The sequence below is a fragment of the Xenopus tropicalis genome, chromosome 6 (genome assembly GCF_000004195.4).
Source record: "Xenopus tropicalis strain Nigerian chromosome 6, UCB_Xtro_10.0, whole genome shotgun sequence".
Classification (NCBI taxonomy): Eukaryota; Metazoa; Chordata; class Amphibia; order Anura; family Pipidae; genus Xenopus; species Xenopus tropicalis.
In genome coordinates this window covers 141,476,996-141,482,373 of record NC_030682.2, presented here as the reverse complement: position 1 = coordinate 141,482,373, position 5,378 = coordinate 141,476,996, and the positions used below count along the sequence as shown (strand labels likewise).

The 5,378-nt window shown below is 42.2% G+C and overlaps 1 pseudogene; it reads left to right on the top strand.

The window, feature by feature from the left end:
• Positions 1–4,917: 4,917 nt before the first annotated feature.
• On the top strand, positions 4,918–5,021 carry LOC116411810 (annotated as a pseudogene).
• Positions 5,022–5,378: the final 357 nt, after the last annotated feature.

The window sequence follows — 5,378 nt, the reverse complement described above, 5'->3', positions numbered from 1 at the left end:
GACTAATACAGTTATAGGACCCATTATCCAGAATGCTCGGGACCAGGGGTTTTCCGGATAAGGGATCTTTCCGTAATTTGGATCTCCATACCTTAAGTCTACTAAAAAATCAATAAAACATTATTTAAACCCCATAGGATTGTTTTGCATCCAATAAGGATTATTTATATCTTGGTTGGGATCAATTACAAGGTATTGTTTTATTATTACAGAGAAAAGGGAATCATTTAACCATTAAATAAACCCAATAGGGCTGTTCTGCCCCCAATAAGGGGTAATTATATCTTAGTTGGGATCAAGTACAGGTACTGTTTTATTATTACAGAGAAAAGGGAATCATTTAACCATTAAATAAACCCAATAGGGCTGTTCTGCCCCAATAAGGGGTAATTATATCTTAGTTGGGATCAAGTACAGGTACTGTTTTATTATTACAGAGAAAAGGGAATCATTTAACCATTAAATAAACCCAATAGGGCTGTTCTGCCCCCAATAAGGGGTAATTATATCTTAGTTGGGATCAAGTACAGGTACTGTTTTATTATTACAGAGAAAAGGGAATCATTTAACCATTAAATAAACCCAATAGGGCTGTTCTGCCCCCAATAAGGGGTAATTATATCTTAGTTGGGATCAAGTACAGGTACTGTTTTATTATTACAGAGAAAAGGGAATCATTTAACCATGAAATAAACCCAATAGGGCTGTTCTGCCCCAATAAGGGGTAATTATATCTTAGTTGGGATCAAGTACAGGTACTGTTTTATTATTACAGAGAAAAAGGAAATCAGTTTTAAAATGCTATATTATTTGATTAAAATGGAGTCTATGGGACTCGGGTTTCCGGATAAGGGATCAAATACCTGTATAATAATTATTCCATGGTTTGCATATGGTTTTCCAGTTGTATGAACCAAATGTATAATGTTTTGTGGCAAGCCAATGTTACTTTTATAGTGGGAAAATTCCATGGTCTCCATTCCATTGCCTTCCTTTAGTACTGTGTGCTCTATATTAGAAGCCAGAAGGAGGCATGAATTGGCAAGGGTGGTATCTCCATACCTTCAGCAGCTCATTCCCATAGCCCATACAGAGAAATAGAACGAGCCTACACCAGCACAGGCACTCCATAAACAAAGCAGTATTCAGCTAGAACATAGAGGCTACAGTATTACTCATATTAAACAGGTAACATTTTTTATTTCCTGTGGTTACAAGAGGCCATGAAATCTGGAGTTTGTAAGTTCTCAGAAGACCTATCTAAATAACCAGAATTATAAAGAAAATGTCAACCCACACTTGCACTGACACATACTGCAAAGAGCAAGGGACCAGTGCTGTGTAAGGTCGCAGTGTTGCTAGTCAACCTGCCTGTGGGCAACACCTCAACCACTGCCCCCAGCCTTCACATCACCAGCACCCTTGGGGTTTCTGAGCTGGCTTCATACATTCATGAACATTCATATAAAACATATGTAGTAACCTTGTAAGTAATAGGCATGGGAAGCAACATAGTATCCCTGTGGGGTGGAAGATAGTGGTGTGGTTTTACTGTAATGTAAGACATGTAGTAACAAATATCACCAATATGTAGTATCCATAGTGCAAAGTAGGCATAGAGAGCCACATGGATTGTTTCACTATGATGATGAATGGTCTAGTAGTCCCAACTAAGGGGACTTGTATGGGTGATGTCCAGTAGCCCCAACTAAGGGTATATGTATGGGTAATACATAGTAGTCCCAACTAAGGGGACTTTAATTGGTAATGTTGCATAGTCCTTACTAAGGGGACTTGTATGGGTGATGTCCAGTAGCCCCAACTAAGGGTATATGTATGGGTAATACATAGTAGTCCCAACTAAGGGGACTTTAATTGGTAATGTTGCATAGTCCTTACTAAGGGGACTTGTATGGGTGATGCCTAGTAGTCCCAACTAAGGGGACTTTTTATGGGTAATGTCTAGTAGTCCCAACTAAGGGGACTTGTATGGATAATGTCTTGTAGTCCTTGCTAAGGGAACTTGTATGGGTGATGTCTAGTAGTCCCAACTAAAGGTACTTCTATGGGTAATGTCTTGTAGTTCTTACTAAGGGGACTTGTATGGTTAATGTCTAGTAGTCCCACCTAAGGGGACTTTTATGGGTAATGTCTCGTAGTCCTTAATAAGGGGACTTGTATGGGTGATGTCTAGTAGTCCCAGCTTAGGGGACTTTTATGGGTAATGTCTCGTAGTCCTTAATAAGGGGACTTGTATGGGTGATGTCTAGTAGTCCCAGCTAAGGGGACTTTTATGGGTAATGTCTCGTAGTCCTTAATAAGGGGACTTGTATGGGTGATGTCTAGTAGTCCCACCTAAGGGGACTTTTATGGGTAATGTCTCGTAGTCCTTAATAAGGGGACTTGTATGGGTGATGTCTAGTAGTCCCACTCCCAACTAAGGCAGTGACCTGACTGGGGGGTAAGTCATGGTCCATTTTAGGACTCCTATATGAGGAGAATAAATGTTTATCCAGAGCCAGGTGGAACCATGAGTAAGGAGGAGCCAGTGCAGTGAAGTGTTATAGCAGAAAAAGATAAGGCCTTAAGAGCTGAGCAGCCCAAAGTTGCAGAATCTCACCGCAGACACAAATGGCATTGGTTGGTGTAGGTTCCAAATGACCTTCTTCCTGAGTATGCCGAGCACAACAGGAAAAATATGGTGGCTCCAAGGAGCAAACTCTAAAGTGATTCTGTGCTTGAAAAGTTTCTAGACTCTCTGTATAGAACAGCCAATGGCATTAGATTACTATCCAACACGGTGTTGAATGGTAAAAGCCTTGACATTTGTGGTTGCCATGCAGGGCTCTCCTATGCATTTAATTAGCTTGCGTTAATTGTTATTGTGCCCATGGGAAGGGTGGACATGGATGCTGAACACAGAGAAGTAGGTCTGACACAGCGTTTATTTCTCTCATGGGGGGACAGATCTGCAGGGATGAATTAGTGTATGAGCGCAAGTAGGAATGCTCATGGGTGTACATGGGCCTGACTGAGCTACAAGAAAATGATCCCTTGGTTACATACAGAATCCCTACAAGATTCAAGGCTTGATGCCTCTCCGTGCCTCTCGGATCCCTGTAGAACATATGCTGAAAAGCTGCCTGCAACCCCTGTTGGGATGTAGTTGCTAATTATCCTTATACAGGTATTGGACCCCTTATCCGGAAACCCGTTATCCAGAAAGCTCCGAATTACGGAAAGCCTGTATCCCATAGACTCCATTTTAATCAAATAATTCAGAATTTTAAAATTGATTTCCTTTTTCTCTGTAATAATAAAACAAAACCTTGTAATTGATCCCAACTAAGATATAAATAATCCTTATTGGATGAAAAACAATCCTATTGGGGTTAATTACTGTTTTATTGATTTTTTAGCAGACTTAAGGTATGGAGATCCAAATTACGGAAAGACCCCTTATCCGGAATACCCTTGGTCCCGAGCATTCTGGATAACGGATCCTATACCTGTATAATATATATGCACCCTGGTAAAAAAAAAAAAACCATAGGCCTACCTGTCCATGAAAAAAGTCACACTATAGATCAGCGGCCAAGGCTAACAGCACAATAATGTCAATTACACAACCTCAATTAGTGTTCCATAAACACATCTCCACCTGACGCATTTCGCTAGTGTCAGCACTGAGTGTCAGCTTCCTCAGATGCCTCTGATGAAGCTGGCACTAGCGAAACGCGTCAAGCGAATGTCATTTTCAGTCAGAGACCAGTGGAAAGCAAAGGTGGACCACATGAAGGAAGAGAGACGCTGGCTAACTCTATAACCCTGTTATGTTACCTGGTACGGTAAAGAACATTTTTTACTCCTTTATATGCACTGAACAAGTGATTTCATATAAGAGCAATACTTACACAACCTACAATAATAAAAGCGTTTTCCACTATGGGTGCTGCCCCTGTTTCCTAATATCCTACAGAAAGACCTGATGTCCTTTGAGCCAGATCAGCAAAAAGAAGGGGAACTTAGCACTAAGAGTTTCTTTTCTTGAAAAAAAAAATAGAGGAAATACTTCCACCCACTTTAATAAATTATAAAGGCCCCATATTTTTTTTTGGAAGCCCTCAGAGAAAGAGAAAGGATGAGGTCCAAAGCCTGTGAGTTTCTGGCCCCAGTAGAAAGTTAGCAATGGCACAAGGCTAAGGAAGTAAAAAGGCACTTGGATCCCTATTTTGGTAGATGAGGCCTTTGGGAAGCAAGCCATTGGTCTATTAAGTGAGTAGCTTATGGGTAAGTAGGGTTTCTTCCCCACCAGGTTAGAGACCAAAAGTGCTTGGACTTATGGCAGTGGTAATCCCCATCATGGTAGTCTACTGAAGTTGTATCCTCTAGAGCAGTGATCCCCAATCAGTTGCTTGTGAGCAACATGTGGCTCCCCAACCCCTTGGATGTTGCTCCCAATGGGCTTCTGACTTTGGAAGCCAAAAGACCATTTGTACTACCAAACAAAGCCTCCTGCAGTCTGCCAGTCCACATTGGGCTACCAAATAACCATTCATACCCTTATTGGTTACCCCTAGGAACTTTTTTCATGCGTGAATTGCTCTCCAACTTTTTAAAGTTGCTCACGTGCTCATATATTCCTATGAGACCTGGCTTGCTGCTTACTTTGGCTAAAGACAATATAGTAGAGAACTATAACAATAGGCACGTGTAAGCATCACCTGTAAATAGTACAACAAGCATTACGTCCTCCTTCCTGATGTCTGATTACGGTGTAATGCCATAAAATGCCAAAATCCCACAATAATCTCCATATGTAATGTAACATATGGAGATTATTGGCAGCCAGGTTCTAGAGCAGGGCTCCCCAACCTACCATGGTACTTGAATTTGCCCATTTAAACCTTCTATTAACTCACTTCTCTGCCTTTTGGCTAAGATCAAGTGTAGTATCTGTTCTTGGCATGGGGGGGGGGGGGTGTACATCCTAGCTAAGGGATGTATGATCAGCACCTTCCTCATTGCTGGGCAGAGAGGCACTTGGTCTTCTGGCCAGGGGCCTGGATCGCATATTGAGCCTGAGTTGTCAGTGCCCCAGAGTGGCAGGGTGACCTACTGCACGGGTGGATGGCCACGGGCAGAACGGGCTGAGCACATCCTCACTTTTTATGCTTTCCACTCGCTCTTATGTCCCCACCCTTTTGGCTGTGGCATAAATTTTTTATGGATTGGGTGCTTACCCTTCGGGGCTGCACTAATCTAGGGGAGGCTCCTTCTTTCCCTGAAACCGGCCCCTGGAGTGGGCGCAACTGTTGATGGGGCCTCCTCGGAGATCCACTTGTGTCTGGATCCCTTTGAAGTCTTCGAATGGGAGG